The following is a 21,508-nucleotide window of genomic DNA, read 5'->3' as shown; positions in this document are numbered from 1 at the left end:
TTTTCCTGGTTAGTACGTTCATTTTTTGTGGTCCCTTCAGAAACGTACTAAACAAGTTCCACTGTATATCTAAATACTTTACGCATGGCTGATGATATTCATGAACTATTAGCTGATCAAAATCATTTAAGTTGAATGTCAGATATCTGATATTTTCTTCTACTCTTGTTTGAATACTCTAAATTATAAGCATTATGCATTTTGCGGATACATAGTAAATAGTCTTAAATTGTAGTTAAAATGAACTAAACTCACTATGGTCCACAAACCTATTGTTAAATTTTTAAAATGCTCAGGATAGTTATTTTCAATATACTTGTAATGGTAACCAATTAATTTATAAAATAATAATGGGTTCTAGTTACTGATTACAATTTTTATTGCCAAATATATTTCACGCACTCATGATAATCTTCTTGGACTGTTAGATGATCAAAATTTTCTTTTCATTCCAGGTGAATTGCAGTTGAGTGTTTAGTCCAACTGATGCCAAAGAAGATGAGAAAATGCCCTAATACATATTAAGCGGAGAGAAGGTGCCATTAGCCATCTGGGCTCTGGTACAGGATTTTTTAGTTAATAAAGTGAATAATTACTGTTCTGGAAGTTTCTATACAGTCAATTCATATACATCGTTTTGCCTCATTTCTGGTTTTTTATAGAATTCTTTTTATAAGATTTTCTTTTATATATTTTTTTTCAAGAGTGGGGCTTTACTGGAGGATTTGCGGCGTTTATATTCCCTTATTGTTGATGCCAGTTATCCCCCAAGAGAGATCTGTCTCCGATGCAACAGTTTACGTCCCTCGTATCAGTTTATCTTTAGGCTGCCCTACATCAGGCGGCGATTCAGCCGAGAGTGACTTGTGTCCCGACAACATCATCATGGTGGTGATTTAATAAAAAATTCTGTGGAAAAACAAATTTTTAGGTATTCATTAAAAAATGTCTTGCCAGGTACAAGATGGTTCCTTAACCAGAGTAATTTTTAATAGGAGAATACTCAGTCAGGTTTAAATGGAGATCACAATCACTCAATTAACCACGCTTTCACTTAGCTCCTGCTATAATTAAGGTTAGCAATTCTCAAGTAATGCAACACCTTCACTTACCTGCAATGAAACAATTTACATTAACTTATCCCTGTAAATGTATGTAATCAGATTTCAGTTGCCTACTTCAAAAATATAAGCCCTGGTTTTTCCTGAACCTGCTTTCATGACGGCGTGGAATAAGTAAGTGTTATTTTTTATTGATTTGGTATTACAAGAATCATCAGTATGTTCAGAGAAACATTACCCAGGATTCCAGGACACATACAATGGTCTCTCAGGTCGGCCTTTGGTCTGCGTTGGGTGGCAGTGACATGGGGAATACGATCGGGGTGGGACTGTCGTTCTTGTTCTCGATATTTTACCATAAATTCCAAGTTTCCCACTTGTATGGGTCCTCTCCTTCCCTATCAATGCGAGGGTGGCATGCTAGTATTTTTAACAATATTTGCTTTTTTCAAGCCAAAAAATTAAACAAATAGTGTGTTTTTTCAGCACGTCATTCCATGTATGTATGTATATGAGCAATGTAAACACAGTATGTTAGGTGGGCATATATATGTATATGGTCATCTGCTATATTGCAAGTTATTTTGACTGCTAATAATCAGGGAAAAAGATTACATATGCTTACTACTTCCCTTTCAACAGAGGATATATGTATTCAATTTTTTATTTAGAATCTATCTGAAATGGATGATTATTTTTACCATAATTACTTGTCTCAGGCGTGACATCATGGAATTGAATCAACTTAATAAATAATTTGGGTTGATTTTATTAATAAGTTATAAGTTACAATATGTTAGAGTTCCACCAGATTAAATCTGAATCATTTCTCTCCATATACCGTATTTGCACGAATCTAAGACGAGGTTTTTTTTCCTCCTAACTCCTGCAGAAAAGAGAGTTCGTCTTACAATCGGATGCAAAATTCTCGACGTCAATCGGGTTGCATAATTTACGTCAGAAAAATTATGGACACCTGAGTTTGCCACCTGATAACTATTCAACGAAAAATCAACGTCAAAAATATCTTAACAGTAATTTAGCATATTTAATTTTGTGTTCAAGTAGAAAAAAAAACATTTTCCATTTTTGGGCAGCAGGCAAAAATTCGGCGCGTGCCGATCAGCCGCCGGGTGCACTTTTGCCGTGTCTGCGAGATTGCCTGCTTTACCCTGGGTTTGGCTCCATTCAAGTTAAAGCTCGATCAACTCACAAAATGTTCGTGTGATTGGTTACAATTTACCTAAATTGTAATGTTAAAGCCTCAATGCCTTCGCGGAATAAACTGCTACAAAGTCGTTGCATTTTTCTCAGAGCAACGGTAAGAAGGCAACATGATTTGCCTCTGATTAGAGAGATCGATTCAGTTGTAATTCCGTGCCTTTCAGAGTATTACGATGGCAGAGAAAAGAAGTTATTAAGTTGCCGCTGCCACTGCCGCTTTCAAAAGAAAAGTTATTCAGTGGAACCCCGATCTATCATACCTGTATTGAACATTTTCCTGCATTCATCGTTAGCCGTTTCTGGTCCCAAATAAAGTTCCATATAGACAATGTAATTTTTTCCTGCATCTCCGAAGTATCGCTTTCCCCGCATTGATTGTTTGAAGATCGTGGTCCCGATGTATAATTTTTCCTGCATCCATCTTTTGACGAAAATGAGACGAAATAAATAAATATCATGTTACACGAGAACAATAGAAATGCGTTTCACACCCCCCATTTTCTCACCCGCTAACCTTTTTCAGCCTACTTGCTTCAAAGTTCCCAGTTTCTGGAGGTCAACCGCTGCATGAATCACCTATTAGCTCAAAAGGTGTCTAACAATGAATTTCGGCAATTTTTATTATACTTTTATTAGGCTGGAATATTTGCAATGTGCTCGTAATTCAAAAAAGAATGAGACCAAGCATGACGTATTTCTAACGTTATTTAAGTATTTGCAAGGAAATAATTGGAAAAATACGATAATGATTTTTGGGGAAACTCTATATCCTCGTAGCTGAGCTTCTCGGCAATTAATGCCGCATTTTTTTCTGAAAACAGGATATCAGGTTATTATCAGTTGTCAATTTACGAGTTATACCATAAGACTCACTTGTCAGAGTTACTGACGAAGGGATATCTTCTCAGGATATTTTGTTCCTCCCTACTAGTAATCCGAATTCATCCGCCCATCTGGCGCTACGCTAATTAGAAAAGAATGGGTATCTTTGGGACAAAAAATTTCATGGCGCAGTCAAATGGCCATGCTTCACCCTCAGCAGTATACTCTGCGTACGCCGAACGCGATAGCATAGCTCGTACGATTGGTTCCCTACTTTCCAGGGTGTCTTGCCTTCATACCACCGAGTGTTTTCCGTGTGGGTTTAATAAAGTCAGGTTTCATTTTCACTAGTTTAATTTTATTGGTCTTCGGACCATGGCCCCTCCAAAGAAATTATTAGTCGAATCAATAATAAGACCTAAGTGTCTCAATAAAGTACTACTATTCCTGTCATTACGCACCAAAAATCCCTCGTTTCCTGGGACATAGACAACCTAGCCAAACATCCCCACATTGAACGTTTTCCCTTAGAAAAATTTTTTCCCCATAGTGGAGTTCCAAAAAAGGGGGGGTTGTCTTAGAATCGTGTTCGTCTTAGATTCATGCAAATACGGTAACATTGATTTCTGACTCTATATTGTTCTCTGGAATAGAGTATGTGCACATTTTTGGGAAGTGATCTTAAAAAAGAATTTACACCTCAATTAGGCTAAATTCCGAGTCTGAGAATAGAGAGGTACTTTTTAAGCGAGATATTAATTATTAAAATTTGCAAAATTAATGATGCGCTGAAACACCAGTCGGCCATATTCTCAAGGCTGTTACGTCATTTTGTTCGACGTATTCTCAGGCATTCCTTGTTCTTTAGGGTGAGCCCCTCTACAGCGTATACTGAGTTTGGAAAGAAGCCATGGAATGCCTTATGAACTAGATTTAAAGTGTGTACATGCCATCATCTACATATTTTAATTCATTTGTTTCTCGGTTACGCTGACGACAAGACTCTATCAACTTTTCTACCTCGAACTACGTAATCGTATTTCTTACTCCTCGGTTCCCGCATTTGCGTTCGTTTGCAGATTTATAGTGACATTAAAATTAAGAGACACTTAAACAGTGATGATCCTTGAAATAGTACGACTTAATTCGTGAAAACTGAGTCACTAATTAGTAACTAACTTAGTAACTGTACCCGTACTACTAACTAAAAAACGGAAAATTAATTTTCGATAAAAGTGATAGTTTGGGTATTCAAAATGTTTGTAATTTAATTCCAAACACAGTGATGCTAATATTTTCCAAATTGGATGTGAAATAAGCTCATTATTACGTAACACAAGTCGGGACTACTTTTTGGAAATGCACCGCGCGCAGGGATTCCTCGCTTAATGGATAGTCATAACAAGACACTTGTACCTTGATAACCAATAAGCTTATGCTGTGAAGAAATATAAAATGAACCAATTATTAAATTGTGCTAACAAATGCTTCGAGAAGCATATTGAAACCGAATGAATGAAAAGTAATCGTCTCATCTAACTATCAAACATTTAATTTCCAGCCCGAGAGATTTCCGTCATTCATCCGGACCAAGTTTTCAATAACCAATTTTTAGATATACCTCACAAATGCTATTCATAAACCTCAACCAAGCAAATGTACATCTGACTGACATATCTATGTTAGCGAACTGAAAATAACTTGTAGAAACATTGAGATAATCAGAACTCTGCTTTTGAATACATTAATTCTACGAAAGAACAAATACGTCGACTAAAAGTGCGTTTTTTTTAAGAAATTAAGATCAGATTACTCCTTAAACTGGACCAAAATGTAACTTCAGTTAATTGTGCTTACGTTTAAAACCTTAAATAGCCCAGAAGAAGAAGAACCCAGCTCAGTAACGGCAATTTAATAATTAACTATGGATATTCATCCAGTCACCACGGGCCATAACTGAATATGAAAAATTATTTTTCGTGAGTCAGTAGGTTAAATAATAATAGAATAGAAAATATTTCAATAGATAGATTAAATTATGATCGGTATTTGAAATGACAATAATACAAATATCGATAGTTATCTACCTACCGGCACTTTTACTTCCGTAAACCTTCGAATCGTGCTAACAAACTTTTGGCCAATTACCTACTGTAAACAATCTCACTTAATTCACTTATGTTAGACCTAATTTCCGATGAGGTTTCCCGTCCATTTCTCTTTATTATGAATGAGACAAGACAACAAAAAAGCTCCAGTTCAACATTAAAACTTCGTGCCGAGGCATGTAGGTATAGTCCAACATAATCAGCACGGTCAATCATTGAAGCATCCACCTTCGGGATATTATTTGAAGAAACCCTCACGAAACCTGATTCCATGATAAGCACTTAAACGTATTTCTCTTTACACAGATCAGCTCCACCAACTTTTTCCAATGCATACGTAGTTTATTGAATCATAAACACGATCATAACACGATAAACACCTTGCACGCTGATGAGATAGACCAGAATGACGTCACATACCGAGGAGCCAATAGATGACCGTTTTCGTCTGCCTAATATCGTTGCGAAAACAATGCATATTAAATAGCAATTATTAAACAAACTAAGTAACAATTAATGCTGTTAATCGAAAGTAATGATATTTACGATACACTTTATCGAATAAACTGCATTTCAATCGAATTCCTCCCGAGTGCACATACTCTATTCTACGTTCCTATCCTTACTCTTCAAAAATCACTCCCCATTGTGTTGGAAATTGTCCTCTTAGTAAATAGCAAATATAATTGCACCGTAATACTCTACACACCAGTAAATAAACCTTTCTCCAACCTTTTCTTTTGCCCTCCTGTACTGTGCGTAGAAAACTTTTGTGAAGGACATTGTTGGGTATCTCGAGGGTACCCCATTTACAATTCATAAATTATATGCACTGTTTTAGTATTTCCTGTAATTCAACACCATGTCTTTCTTTTTTAATTATATAATATCTTGTTATGCATAATTCATAAATACATAGGAGGCTACATTTAGGTTTTTACATTTCTTTTCTCCGAAATGGCAGTCGAATATTTCATATTAATTGCTATTGCATGTAACTGTGCATTGACTATCATGGAATGGAAAAACAACTACTAAAGGTGCCATCATGTAGAATGTAGACATTGTTGAAGTTGAAAGTTAATAAAATTTATTGAATTCAACTTTTATTCCTGCACTCATATGAATAAACAAGTTTTTTTCTTCCCACCAACAGCTGTGGGGTAAAATTCAAAGTTTTCGAAATAAAAATTGAAGTTTTCAAAAACAATTTAATGTTTAAAAAATCATCCATCACCTAAATAATGACCAAGTGGTAGAGCTCAAATACAAAAATTGTCAAAGGGACAAAATAATTAAAAAGTGAACAAGATTAACGTAATTTGGGGTGACTAAGTTATTCACACAGCACAGTCACGGAAAGGTTGAAACTCTCATGTGATGATCCTCTCAGAAACTCTTTCCCGTTCATGAATGCTTTGGTTAAGGGTTTGCCCCCTTGTATACTAGTATTTATAGATATACTTTCCGTTACATATATATACCTACTCTAACGAATTGATATACAAACTAGCTCTAAACATATGCCCTATTTTACGTGCTCTTTTATTATGTTGCAATTGAGTGGTATAAGTTCTTTAAAGGGCCACAGCCCTCCCCTTGGGTGTCCAATGTGTGTATACACACTAGATAGAGTGGTGATTTTGTTCGAACACCCACTAATGCAGAGAGGTAATAGATACCCCCTGCTTTGGCCCTTATTCTGCATCCACCGCTGGCTGTTACAATTATACTTGCAGAACCTATTGTGCGTGTTTGGTTTTAGTATAAGAAGCAGAGAAGAGTTTCACAAAGAAATAAATAAAGGCCTCTGGACTTATATTACCTTGCGTTCACGCTCTTTGGCCAATATCCGCCCAGCTGCGAATAATTCAACCCCTTTACGACCCTCCCCTATCAGACCGTTGTGTTTTTTAGTGGCACAGCGCACAGGGGGATTTAGGGGGATAAACCCCTCCCCCCCCCCAGAGCTCATAAATTTTTTAAAGTTTAATCCATCTCACTTAATTAGATCGATATTACTAATAATATAGAATAGTGTAAGGATTAATAAAGTTTCCCTCAGAAAGCCATAAAACTCACCATTTTGAACCATTTATCTTTAACAAATATTTCTTGGGTTTGCATCCAGGTTAAAGCTTTAATGCAAGCCTGACGTTTTGGAAGACGACTTGTCTTCCATCCTCCGAAACGTCGGCTTGCATAAAAGCTTTAACCTGGATGCAAACCCGATAAATATTTGTCAGAAGTATTCACCAGGAAAAACTGAAATCGTTTATTTATCTTTAAAATTCCGCAATTTATTAATCTCGCACCTACCCCGTATCCTGGAGGGTATTCCATACCCCCACACACCCCGCGGTATTAGTTGCACGCAAACCTCTTTCCCCCCCCAGCCTTAATTGCTAGCTGCGCCCATGGTAACTGCGATTCTTACCTGTGATTGCGATCACCGATAGGAGAATCACTTTTAAAAGTCAGCCGTGATTTGTGGCGATGCTATTCTTGCTATGTATTTTGCCCGATTCCAATGAACGAGCTCCCTATAAGACCTTTGCGTTTGTGAGATTTAAAAAGAAAATACTTTTGTGTGTGTGACTGTTTATTCTCTTGTCTTCTATGCATCTTCTGTTCCAGGCGTCGAAGGCTTAGGTCGTAGCATTTTCGCACCGAACTTCGGGTTAAGCCGACGGACGTTTTCATACGCGGAAGACCAATGACGTTGGGTATAGTTGTCGCGGATGTTTTAGATGTAAACGATCGGAGGTTGTGTCTTGCTGTCGAGAGGGAAGGGAAGCGACCGCTGAGGTAGAAAAATCTCTTTTTCTAAGATCGTGGTAGCAATGTCGGATGCATTCAGGCCCAGCCTGAGACACTCAGCTTAGCGAGTCCTTTAGGGCCATTCTTCGACAGTTAAACCCAACCCTTCAACTCATTTATGATCATCTTCACTGCAGGAATCCGTTGCTATGTGGTTAAATAGTCGATAGTTTTTTTCAATGATAAATTTCGATGAATAGTACTATTTTTTCTTCTTTGAAATGAATTCTTCGGCTTTTTCTGTGCGTAAGCAGTTTTTAAACACAATTTTAGAATTAAAAATTAACAGACTTCTTCGGAAAATGGATTCTGGGGTTCCGTGGGGGAACATGTTGAGCGATCCTTCTGCGTCTAAAGAACGTGAGTGTACATTGTATTTCGATAATAACCATTAATAAATAGTAATGCCAAGAACGCACCATAACCAATCAACCAATGAAGTGTGTGCATCAGAAAAAATCACTATCAAGTGTTGAAACTTTAAAAGCAATTCAATGTGTGAAATGTAACTAAACAAATTCATGTGAAAAGTTTCATGACCTTTTCCACACAAGAAATTAAGAAAAAAATTGCTCAAATATAGCATATATGCCAATGAAAAAATAATTGTACAACAAAGTATGCGTTCTAAAAATACGCAATAGCCATTTTATCAATCTGTATTAATGTTTGCAACTTATTGTGGAAGACGAATGTTGTAGACGTATTTGTTATACCTAGGTTGAGTTGCGAAGTTCACGAAGTTGACAAAACGGCTAATTTTATGGTGCGCGGAGTCATTTATAGCACTGGCGTGTCTTGATTATTGAATTTTTCATAAAAGAAAAATATGAATCAGAATTGAGAAAAAAAATCATTAAAGTGACGTATTATTATTTACTTTCTTCACCAATATGTGCGGTTTTAGAAATCCGAGTTGAGACGAATGGCAACGGTCAATTTTATCCTCATTTGAAAAAGGCCAGATTGGCGCCCATGCGATGCCACTCCTCGTGACGTCACAGGGACCTAGTTTCTATACGAGTAGATAGGAGTTATACATTGTCTGAGATTACCAATGCATGCATGAGGCACAGAGCTAAGGGAAACATGTCTTAATAATCACTTATTGAAACTGGCTAAGGTCGGAAAGTTTTCTTCGTTTGATAAGGTATTAATAATCCTTATGTAAGCCAAGCGCTATTAGCTAGCAGGGTACTCGGCTACCTGCTAGCATCCTGCGTCGTATCAGCGCCCAGAGCCTTGCCCCAAGAACAGCTCACACCGCGACAGCGGGAACCAGAATGACGTCGCACGGGCTTTACCCAGCATACATACTTAGGCGTCGCGTTTTCGCGCGCTTGAAAATTTTCACTTTTCATTTAATCGCAAAAAATAGATATCGTCATTTAAAAATATAAAAGCGTGAAATACGTACTCCAGGAGTAATTATCTTTTGATTTAGGCAATAAAAAATAATAGGAAACCACCCTTTTTATGAATTAGGAGATATTTTCAGCAGAACGCATAGATATGGGAATTGACTTCCAATGGCTTGCCTCAACCATGCGTTACACCACTTTGCCACGTCTCCAGACCAGAAGAGAGACAGAGGAGAGGAAACCCGGCGCCACGCCGAAGAACCGCGATATTGTTGTGAGGTGACCTTGGGAAGAGACTTTGAGCGCTGATACGACGCAGGATGCTAGCAGGTGGCAGAGTACCATGCTAGCAGGTAGTGCTTGGCTTAAATAAGGATAATTATTACCCTATCAAACGAAGGAAACTTTTTAACCATAGGCAATTTTAATGGGTGATTATCAAGAGATGTTTCCCTGAGCTCTGTGCCTCATGCATGCATTAGTAGTCTTAGACAATGTAGAACTCGTATAGAAACTAGGTCCCTGTGACGTCACGTGGAGTGGCATCGTATGGGCGCCAATCTGGCCTTTTTCAAATGAGGATAAAAAATGACCATTGCCATTCGTCTTGGGACTAACTGGGATTATTAAAACCGAATAATTAGTATATTATGAATACACCAATGGTGGGTAACAAATCGCAATCAATGCATTACGTTTTCTTAGACGAAGGAAACTAACCTATTGGTCGTGCCCCTGGACAAGTTTATTATTATGGGATAGGTTGCCGCCAATAGGTCTCTGAACACCTATGTAGATAAAGACGTTTCTGAAAAGTAGGTGTAATTATTAAGCTCGAAGTTATAACAATATGGCTGTAAAGTCATCTATTTTTTTATTATGAGCATTTAAAATACGTCTTACAAGCCATCAAGGAAAAACGTAAGTCGCACCGCCGCCATCTTCAATGACGTCAGCTCATGCAATAGTGTTGTTCTTAACCACCTTGACCGTGTGCATTATTGAAGTATACAGTGGAGATATTGTGGTTATTACGCCGTATTTTTCGTGTCGTAGTTATTCCTCGATATGTCGCAGCGTATAGCTTCAAGTACTGCATTGTGCCTAAGTGCAGAAATACGGCTAGAAATGCTCCAAATAAATATTTTCATACGGTCACCAAAGACGTAGAATGAAGATTGGTTCAGATGAGAAAGTGCCGACGAATGTGAATGAATGAAAAAATTGAATTCTAATATTAACGCATTGTTTATCAGATTTGACACAATCCTATACCTACTCATCTTCACCAGTGGAAAGTTTTTTCACTTGCTGGCTTTATCCATTTCGAGGGGATCTCTGTCCGACACTTTTTTAAAAATTTATATTCCTCAGGGAGACTAATGCAACCATATAGAGCAACATTTGAGAAGTTTTACTTTAAAAAATAAAATATATATTTTTAAAACATACCTTTCTCGTGTACTATTTGTAACTATCCTTACGAGCAAAAACAGGTTAAATATTTTTTAAGATCTCTTAGTCTCCATAAGGAGAGGTGGGGTAAGTGCGACTGCGGGGTAAGTGCGACCCCCCTTCAGGTAAATCGTATTTCCGTTCTCGAAGCAGGTGGCGGTCGTGCAACATATTCCACACATTGTTATGAAACCAGAGCGAACGACTTTGTAATACTTATCCCTTAATTTCTCGTTCCCCATGCTTAGGAAATATACCCGTCCGTTCATCTCGTAGACTTAGTTGGTTGTGAGGAGAGGCTACACCGCAGTTCCCTCTGAATCAACGCATCGGAGGTGTTAGGTAAGAACTATATCTTGTTTTCTCTTCTTCATGGATTGGTTTTCCTTGCTTTACTTTAAATTTAGGAACTCGGGTCATTATATTTAGTTTAGATGGGGGGTCGCACTTTCCCCGTCGTAACCATTCATTCCTACCTTCCGGGGCAAGTGCGACCCCGTTGCCTGGGGTAAGTGCGACCCCGTTGCCCGGGGTTAATGCGACCCCCTGCCGCACTTACCCCAGGATACGAGGTTGAAGTAGGTATGGATTGAATTTTTAGCTTCTGTGTAACAGTGTTTGCGTTAAACTTTTAGTTTCTGTGTGGCAGTTCTTGCGTTAAAATTTCTTAAATAAATGTTGCAAAACACCGAAGTTTATAAAACTATGTCTTTTAATTAGAGTCCTCTCATTAACTCTTATTTCGAAGGTTTATCTGATAAAGATAGCTTACTTCAGTTTGTTGATTGATTATGATAGGGCATTGGATATCATGTCTTCTGACGAGGAGGATGTAGACGACATGGCATTAATGCCTGAAACAAGATAGCATGAGCCGAAAAAGCTTAACAAATTCGGTGACTAACATTCAAAGTGGGGATTGGATTCTGGCTAGGTTCAGCAGCAAAAAGTCAGATGCTCACTCTGCAGGGAAAATTCTGGAGATTAATGAATAAGGTGATGCCGTGGTTTGATTTTTGAGGACTTTTTTGGAACTGAAATAAGTTTCACCTGTCCATGGAATGAGGATTCCAGCGAAATACCTATGGAAGGTGTTGTAAAAATATTACCGAAGCCGTCTGTCGGCCGTCGACCAGCCGGCTTACAAATGTTATTTTTTTTTTTTTGAAAAAGTATTTCAAATACTGTTTTAGATTTCAAACTCCCAAGTCACAGGTTTTGCGCATTTCAATTTTGCCCAGCCCTACTTACACAATACTTGAACTGCTCTCAGAACTAGCTATGCAATCATTGCAAGAAAGGCTGTTAACTTCCACCTCACCGTCCTCCTCAAAAACTCGTGCCTCCACATAATAGGTTGTGCTCGGGGCACACACGAGCTCGAACTATACATTCGTTTTCATTGTGCATAATTTGCACGCAACCAATGGCAATCTGAACATATGTTTAGATTGTGCCAATGGCGTCGTCAGCGTAATCTTCCCGTCCGACCCTAATGAATGGAATTTCATTGTTAAATTTCATAAACACATTTAATATTTATTTTACAAGAGCCGGTGATATTATATTTCCATGGCTATGCATCTTCACTCCCCGGCTTTCAACCTGCATGTAGCAATTTCTGTTGCTTACGTAAGTAAACATTGCTGCCGTTGTAATTTTCGGCAAGTTTCCGGTGTCAGCCTTGGTGAAACCAGGTTCCGTGGCGTTTGTTTTTTACGATAAAACCTCCGCAAGATGTATAAGAAATAAAATCTCACGTCAAAGTCGTTAATTAAACCGAGAAATTTGGTGACAATGCGCAACGCCACTGGATTTCCCACACGATTGCATGAGCTGACGTCACTTTCCGGCTGGCCAATGGAATTGCGTTTTGAAGTGGGTGTGTTTTTGGAGCTGTTTCGGTCATTTCTTTTCAAAGTTCTTAAGAAAATATGTGAAATGAGTGCATTAAAGTGGCCTATATGACAATTTTACTATATTTTACGATTTTTAGTTAGTATTTGAAGGGATATTAAAATTTTGTCCAGAGACCTATTCAATTTATCATGTACACTGCACACAGAATGACTTTGAGAACCAAGGCAGAAAATGTGAAGGCGGCGTGAACGGTATAAATGTACATGAATGTTGAGGACCATAAACCTACTACAGACATTATTGTAAGATGGAGGAAAGCGAATTGAAAGCAAGGAGAATATGTAATGGCCTCAGGTGGGGGATGGTATGAGAAATTTAAAAATAGACCTATTGAAACTGATTGATGCTGAAAAGTACAGTAACACCTCCAGTTAACTCACAGCGCAAATAAATGCTGGGGAAATACGATAGCCCAATCAATGTATAACAACTGCTTAGGAAATACAACATCGCTGTGCCTAGGAGTGCAGCTGACGGAGCAATTAATGTACATGGAAACCTCAGTGCACATGTACTATTCAAATACTAAATTCCAGACAGCTCCTTGACAGCTAACGCCATTAAGAACAACTTCATCACTAAACTATTGTCCAATTAACGGCCTTGTGGCTTCTGGTCAAATTTCGATGAAAACTCTCCATAACAAAAATGAATGTTATTGAAAGAGACAATGAAAGATATTATTTAGAATTTAATTAACTTAGGTTTTAAAATTGGTAAAATAACGTCATATCAATTGAAGCTAGCAAAATCCAAGATTAGCTCAAAATTTAGGCAACTTGTGCTTGATAGGAAGCATCAATTGATAACTTACAGTGATACTGTGGATTTATGAAATTCGCCGATTCCGTAGAATGCTAACTTGAAACGAAGCTAATTAATTATTTTAAAGAAATTTATTTGATATCAATATTTTTATTCCCAATTATTCACTATGCATTCACAAGCAGAAAAACCTACCTCCAAGCTGGACGTCGTCTTCCTTGGTACCACCACGTCATCCAAAAACGCGCATTGGTGGTACCACACCAACGATGGCACATAGATATCTTCGGGCGCTGACCCAGTCCTACCGCTTGCCTTCACTTTCTTCTTCTCCTGCAGATACGTGGACCGTATATTATTTATTTTTTTTGACCGCTTCCACCGACAAGTTAAAAGTCTCGGCCAGGTTCAAATATGCTCGATTTTTCAAGCCAAGCCTCCGATACTCCGGTGCTTGAATGTTCCAAAGGCATTCATGCCTTTGATATTCATCGATAAATTATATCGTGTCTGCCTCGGTAAACGGTACCCTCCGGCAACTCATCTACTCCTATAGAAACTAGGTCCCTGTGACGTCACGTGGAGTGGCATAGCATGGGCGCCAATCTGGCCTTTTTCAAATGAGGATAAAATTGACCATTGCCATTCGTCTAAACCAATATTTCTAAAACCAAATAATTTGTATATTACGAATACACTAATGGTGGGTAACGAATCGCAATCAATGCCTTTCGTTTTCTTTGATGAAGGAAAATACCATATATTGATTATTCTTATTCACCGAAACCGATAGGGAGGCATAATAAAGGACCACGGAATTTTGGAAGGAGCACACGAGGTTCAATAGCAATCAATTGACCCATTGGTTTCGAAGTTAGCAGAGATTTACGTTGATTGCAACAAATCCATCAATTTTAATTGTATAGACAATATGTTTTTGCAAACTGTTAATACAAGTTTTGTGTTTCTTACGTCAAAATTGCTAACTACTGGAACGAAAATTACGGCGAAATAAACGCAAAAACGGGTACTTTTTTTTTGAAAAAAATTAAGTAAGGGAAATGCTGTGGAGCTGAAGATTTTTTAAGTAAAGATTTTTAAGTTCCACAGTTAAGTTTTTTAAGTATCAACAATCCTTATTTAAGCCAAGCGCCACCAGCTAGCAGGGTACTCTGGTACCTGCTAGCATTCTGCGTCGTATCAGCGCTCAAAGCCTCGCCCCTAAGGTCACCTTACTTGCGGCAGCGGGAACCAGAACGACGTCACACGGAGTTTACCCAGCATTCAAACTTAGCCGTCGCGTTTTCGGGCGCTCGAAAATTTTCACTTTTCATTCAATCGCGAAAAATAGAAATCGTCATTTAAAAATCTAAAAGTGTGAAATACGTACTCCAGGAGTAATAATCTTTCGATTTAGGCAATAAAAAATAATAGGAAACCACCCTATTCTGATCGCTTTGTCTCTTTTGCAAAGCCGTTTAAATTCGCGGTGAGAAAAATTCGCTGCTTATAAAATTCTTTATTTTGTAACATTGGTGTCTCTTGAATTAGCGTTTGCCGAATCTTTCCTGTTCAAAATAAATGTGCCGAGGTCCTGCCCAAGTGTAGTGCACAGTCCCCGTGGTACGTCTCGTGGGGGACATCTATGCTGAAATGAGCCGATGGAGAAATATGACGATCGTTATAATATTATACTTATGGATTTATGATTCCCCACCTCACCTTACGCTTTTACTTTACTGTCGAATCTATTGTATACCGCGGTGAGAGTTGGTCTTTTATCCCTCGCTTCATAATGAATCAGGCAATGCACTCGGAGCTAAGAATGCCCATTCGAATCCACCGAAGTGAGTAATAACTAAAATTTGCGCGTGCGGTAGACAAGGCGCATCACTGCCGTTTAACCGGACGTACCTATGCAATTTTTTAGGGACTAACAATTTGTGGGGTCATGTACTGACTGGTTGAGTTGATCGTGGCTTTAGGCCTTCGGCATGACTCAATATTGATTTGAGGGTGGAGAAAATTTCCGATCGGTGCGAAGCCACTCAGACCATAGTCCAGTTTCTGGATGGCCGTGTGATGAGAATGTCGAGTTTTTCCGAAAGGCGTGCCTTTTCCGTCTTGTGAAGTAATTGTTCCATTTTTCAATAAATTTAAGGAAGTGATTTATGCATCTTAAAACGTTTACTGTTCGTTGCGCATTGTGAACAAGTGCATTGGTCTATAAGAAGTGGGATAAAATCGGAATTTGGAAATCACTGAGTCAGTCCATGGCATAATGATAATTGTGTTCGATGGTGTGTGTGTGTGTGTGTGTGTGTAAGCACATGTGGTGATTGTATTACATTGTGTTTAGCATTTTGTGATACAATGAGAGTTACAGAAGAGGAATAAGACATCAAACGATACTCGGACCTTAGGATTAAACTTCATTCCTGTTGAAAGAGTCGGGGCTACAAATCCAAGGAAACAAGCAAGTAAGAATGATTTTAACATTTTAAAACTAATTATTAACTTTATCTAATAATATCCCCATGAAGTTCGGATCACCCTCGTTTGTAAACCAGTTAAAATGCATAGCGAGTGGCAGCTGAATGGAGAATCCTATATTTGATAATATTATAGCCTCTTTCATTTGAAATTGGCACTCAGAATATAGTTCAATTGTTGGATAACCGTTTGACGGGTGTTGATTTTATTTCTCTGTGGTGTGCCTGTTCCGCCTTGTGAAGTAATTATTCCAAATTTTCCAATGACACGTATTATTTCCACGTAAATTCAATTCCACGCATGTGAGAAAATTATTATGTCGGAAAATTTATAATTGTGAAATTTGTAATAATTACTTACTCTTAGTTTAGTTAGAATTCTTTGCCTTAAAGGCGCAGCATTAGTATAGTCTCGGAGACAAAAACCTTACCACCCAGGAGCCGAAATTTTTCTCGAGAATAAACGTCGAATTGGCGACGACGCTAAACCAACCTTTCGACTTCGCAGAACAAAAAAACCCTCGTGAGTTTGAAGGGAGGGTCAATTGTTCGGACTCGAGCGCACCCAATCACAAAAATCACTCTGCTACTCAAATTCCCTTCCTCAATAACTAATCACTCCATTTGGACCCCACCTAAGAAAAGTCTCTCCCATTGCAGCGCTTGTAGGTTTGTTGTGCTCCCACGAGGAGGCGTGGTTCATCTTATGGTCTCCCACCTAGCACGAATTCCTCGCCGCGTTGACTTACGAAGTAGACTAAAGTTCTCATTTCCTCCGCGGCTATAATTTCAATAATTATAGTGCGCTTTGCTGGGAAGGATGTGTGAGAATACAATTGAAAATGCAAAATGTCGCATCCATAGAATATGTCGCATTTGATAAATGGAAATGCCATCGTGATCGTGGTTATGTGGGATGTCTGACTGCTACGTGACGCCTTTCACAACATTAAATTTTGGCAAAAGCGACCCCCCCCCCCCCTTGGCAATGACTTATATTGAGGTCATACATGCGTGTTAAAGATTCAGCTCAGAATTTTCAACGTTTAAAGTAGAAATTTAATATTTTCCTTTGGGAAAATATTCCTTAATATCGTTCTTATTAACACGTTGGTATCTGAGTAATATAAGTTTGCACTTATGAAGGCTGATTTTATAAATTAAATCGCATTATAATGAACATATAATAACATTTTTCAAATTTATAGCGACAAATATATACACAATTAATGTAAAATCTACTGACGTACCTTCTTGAAGTTGATCCATGCCCCAATTCCAATGCCTCCAAGTAATAATAAATTAGGTACTACTCGAAGTGGGTAGGGCAAGTGTGAGGAAAGAGTTTTTCAATTACTAACTCCAGTCTGTTTCATAGATCCTACAATTCTGGAGTTTTGTGATTGGTGAAATGCCGATTTAAATAAACTGCCTAACATCCTATTCGGTAAACACGTATGTCCATCATATGTATCACGTGACGTGGGAAATTCAGACATTAATGAACCCGGGGATGGAGGAAAATTAGGTGCATATCAAAATGAAATACAATATATTAAAACTTAAATACTTTAAAATAAAATACTTTAAAACTTAATAACCAATATAAGGCCACTAGGCTTCCCTCGAATGATTTCTCTTGTCACTCAAATGCGCATCAATTTGTTAATCGTGCGTACATATGTCACGTGATGCAATACCACATTACCATTGACGCTCTGAGGCATGTTGGGACCAAAGTAGTGACGTCACCCGTCCATTAACAATTATTACTATGAGCTCTATTGGTATGTACCGGAAATTTTTTATTAATACATGGAATAAGCAGTCATCACTACGACATCCACGCATACAAAGTGTTCATAAGACGTCCGGAAGTTAAAAAAACACTTTTCCCAGATGTATTATAGGTAGAGCTACTCTACCGGCTAAAATTGGTTCACATGGAATATTTTGTGCACCATCCCGGCGTTTTGTGTATTTTGCGTATTCCCCTTCCCAAATTGAACAAGCCATGGAATGAAATTCTACAAGAGGGTTTTGTGTTGGATCACACCACTCAAAAATTCTATAACTCTGCTAAGGATGATCATCAGCTGATGCTGGCTAAAATTTCTATTGATATTATCCGGTATCAAGTCAGATAGTTGTATCTACCAAGGAAAACAATCGTAATGAAATTAAACTTCTGATATTCATTTCAGGATTGATTCGCGATTTGTTCTGTGATTGAAAGATTAAGTGGTTTATTGTTCTGATCCACCATTAATCAAGTGATGAATTTATTTGTGAACAAGGCTTTGGCATAGCTGTACAGTTACGGGCGTCGAAAATTCGGATTCATATTTAGCGCAAAACAAGTCGAGGTGAATATAATTTACTTACATCAACATAATGTTATGTCTGTTGGAAACACTTCGTGATAAATTTTTGGAAATTGATGCCTATTATGTTCGCGCGCAAGGACATTTCGTGTATGGAGTAGCTGATATCCGTAAACACCCTTATAGTAACCTAAGTCAGACCCACACTCCAAGAAATAATAAATTAGGTACTATTCGAAGTGGGTAGGGTAAGTGTGAGGAAGGAGTTTGGAGGTGGGGGCTCAAACGGTTCCTCAAAAATGTGCGAAAATCTGAAGGTCGTGGGAGGTAGCAAATCGGTCCAATAGTCGCTTGTTAATTCCATGGATTGCATTAGCGGAGGGTATATTTCGAAATGAATTTAATTTAAATTTCGATCTTTTTCTTCCATTATACACTGGAGACGCGCAATAGCAAGGAAAATACTCGTCGTCACAAGTGGAATTTTTTCGAAGATAAATTCCCTCCCCAAGAGGGAACTCTCTAAATGCATGTTCGTATAAAATTACTCTTTTACCCCGTCCTAACATTCACTGAGCTATCCAGCGGTCCAGACCAATTTAAGGGTCATCACCAAAAAATGTGAATATCACTTAGGATGGGGATGAGGGGCGATTGTGAGAAAAAGTAGGCTTATTGGAATATACAAATTAATGGTTATGGGAGTAGGAGGCGAGTCATCTGTTTTGCAATATTTAATCTTCAGGTTTGTGATGGTGAGCCGTGGAGGGAGTTGGTACCCCTGTATAGATTGCAATATCACTTGCATGTACATGAAAATTAACTTTTTCACTTACGATTATTCCGGTGTGTTTCCGTTCCGCAAACATGCACGTAACGGTGTCCCCCACCAGATTTTCTTCTCACTTCATAGGCGTGACAACTGTCCCGACGAACACCGGGATCATTTGGCAGGACGACTCGTAGTTCAGCAACTGCAAAATTGCACACGCTAGAAATATAACTGGAAGTCGGGACAGTTGATAATCATCATAAATGAATGCTTTGAATAAATGCTAAGTATTATCTTCATCTGCAGTACTTCTTGGGAATGTATAGATAAAATGATTAAATGAACCAATGGCACCAGAAAATGTAAATGATTAACCACAGATTTGTATGCTAATTAAATCTTGCTAAGAAACAGGAATGTAACTTGAGGAATTGAAACATTTAACTTTTATGGGACTGAAAATTGAGAAACAATGCCGATAATACATTAAAATCCACGCGATAAGTTTCGGGAATATTAATCATGGGTGCCAATTGAAGTGACGGTACTAAGTGCACGACTGAAAATTTGGGTTGGGGCGTAGAAGTTTAATTGAGTGGGATCATAAAAATCTAACCAATTTCATCGCTCACTCATTTCCTCAAACTAAGTGTTGGTTTGTATGCACGCAAACATGGAAGTGATAGCTGAAAGGAGAATAGTATTGAGTGCTGCGTGAAACGGTTTTCCGAATTTCCGATCTAAGATGACGGCACTTAATAGATAGGACTTCAACACTCACGTAATAATCACGATCACTCAATTGGATTTTGACTCCGCGAGCACCTCCGTACCAAACCTTCTCCTTTCACTCCGTAACAATCAGTAAATCACATTCCCCGTAAACAGAGAAGCAGATACAATGCTAGACCATAGGATCGTTGTCAAAACACACGGCGATGAAGAAGGATGCTGAAAAACGCACGTAAAAGACAGACACTAAGAAGTTTTCATTGCATTCCCGAGAGATTATCGGAGAATACCAAAGTTCGAAGTAATATCAGTTCTTACCTTTTATCAGCTCTTAAGGAGCTATTTAGAGTTTGCTATATATTGGTATAGTATCATTTAATTAAAAAAATCGACATTATCTTTGAATTTTGATGGTAATTTGTCGAGAAGCCGCGCACTAAGTGATGGAATGAAAATTATAATGGCAATAAAACTACACAACAATTTTGTACTCACTCGCTTAATCACGATCGATAACGTGAATTTCGTCCAAATAAGCCGCTGTTTGCGCCAGGTTATCTTCTAACTGAAGCTTCACTTGTACACAATTTTCACTCCTTTTTAATTTCTCCAGCGTGGTATGTGTGCAATAAACAGTCACGTCGCTGCATCCGTGAATCCGTTGGGCGTCACATCGATGTAAATGGTGTAACTGACGGTGGTATGTCGGAGTGGACACTGTTGCGCTGAGAGTGCGGAAGTAGTTTGAATGGCACGTGAGAATGAGTCATAGTCTGTCGAAGGTAAAATAAGATCGTTAATATAGGGTGGGGGAGGAGATATACCGCGAAAGTTAGTGGGTGTGGAGGTCAACAATGGAATATAGTGGGACATGAATGAATAGGGCATTGAGACCGTCGGAGAGTCAAAAGCGGCCGGGCACCGAGACTAGCGAAATTATTGGGAAAGACGTCACAAGAAAACAAAAGACAATCAATTTTCGCCAAAGGCGAACAGCATGTGACGTACCAATATTTACTCTCCGTAAAAACTAGATTTCGGAAAAATTAACTATTTTACACGAATTGATATGAAGTATTACATTTTAATATTTAATTCAAATAAATCCTATTCATTAATATATTATAACAATCCATTTTATATTTTTTTTGCGAAAATATATCTGACTTTCTCGTGACGTCACATTCGTTGTCCAATCAGGTAACTATCCTCTGGCGCTATTCATTCTGAAGCGCTTCGATTCATCAGTTTGATGTTAGCCGGCTTGGAGTGAAGAGGTAAGTAAGCAAGCCATCTTAAAGTTATCGGTTCCTTTTTATATGTGTGCCATTACTGTTTCGTGTTAGAGTTTATGATATCATTATATTTGGTGCGATTAATGCCGATAATTATTTTCGATTACACTGCTTTATTTCGCCTACGATAATATTTTACCGTTTGCAAAGTACGACAAGGCTTGAAGGGAGTGTGCTATAATACTTGGTAGGTGATATAATTTTCATCGTTGTTTCAGTAGGTGATTTGTATTCTTGCATCGTTCCTGCCAATACGAGAACAGCGAGAATATTTTTCCAATCCGTCCATTGTTATTGCCGCTTGTTCTTTTTCACGGGTGAGACGCGATTCGTCTGGATTGTTCATCATTAAGTGCG

At 38.2% G+C, this 21,508-nt stretch overlaps 3 long non-coding RNA genes across 4 annotated transcripts in view; 2 read left to right on the top strand and 1 right to left on the bottom strand.

Annotated features, from left to right (window-relative positions):
• On the top strand, nucleotides 1-934 carry LOC124171549. Its single transcript, XR_006867833.1, has 2 exons — nucleotides 1-560; nucleotides 705-934. It is a non-coding gene; the product is annotated as an uncharacterized LOC124171549 (long non-coding RNA).
• Nucleotides 710-21,317, bottom strand: LOC124171548. Its single transcript, XR_006867832.1, has 4 exons — nucleotides 20,352-21,317; nucleotides 19,906-20,075; nucleotides 19,189-19,326; nucleotides 710-909 (listed from the first exon to the last, which is right to left on the bottom strand). It is a non-coding gene; the product is annotated as an uncharacterized LOC124171548 (long non-coding RNA).
• Nucleotides 15,399-21,508, top strand: part of LOC124171546 — a 60,284-nt gene continuing 54,174 nt past the window's right edge. The window contains exon 1 of one of the 2 annotated variants that reach the window (XR_006867830.1): nucleotides 15,399-16,016. This is a non-coding gene — a long non-coding RNA (uncharacterized LOC124171546). The remainder of the gene's footprint in view (nucleotides 16,017-21,508) is intronic. The other variant, XR_006867829.1, reaches the window with a different exon arrangement.

The sequence above is a fragment of the Ischnura elegans genome, chromosome X, assembly GCF_921293095.1.
Source record: "Ischnura elegans chromosome X, ioIscEleg1.1, whole genome shotgun sequence".
NCBI classification, from domain to species: Eukaryota; Metazoa; Arthropoda; class Insecta; order Odonata; family Coenagrionidae; genus Ischnura; species Ischnura elegans.
This window is presented reverse-complemented; position numbering and strand designations above follow the sequence as displayed.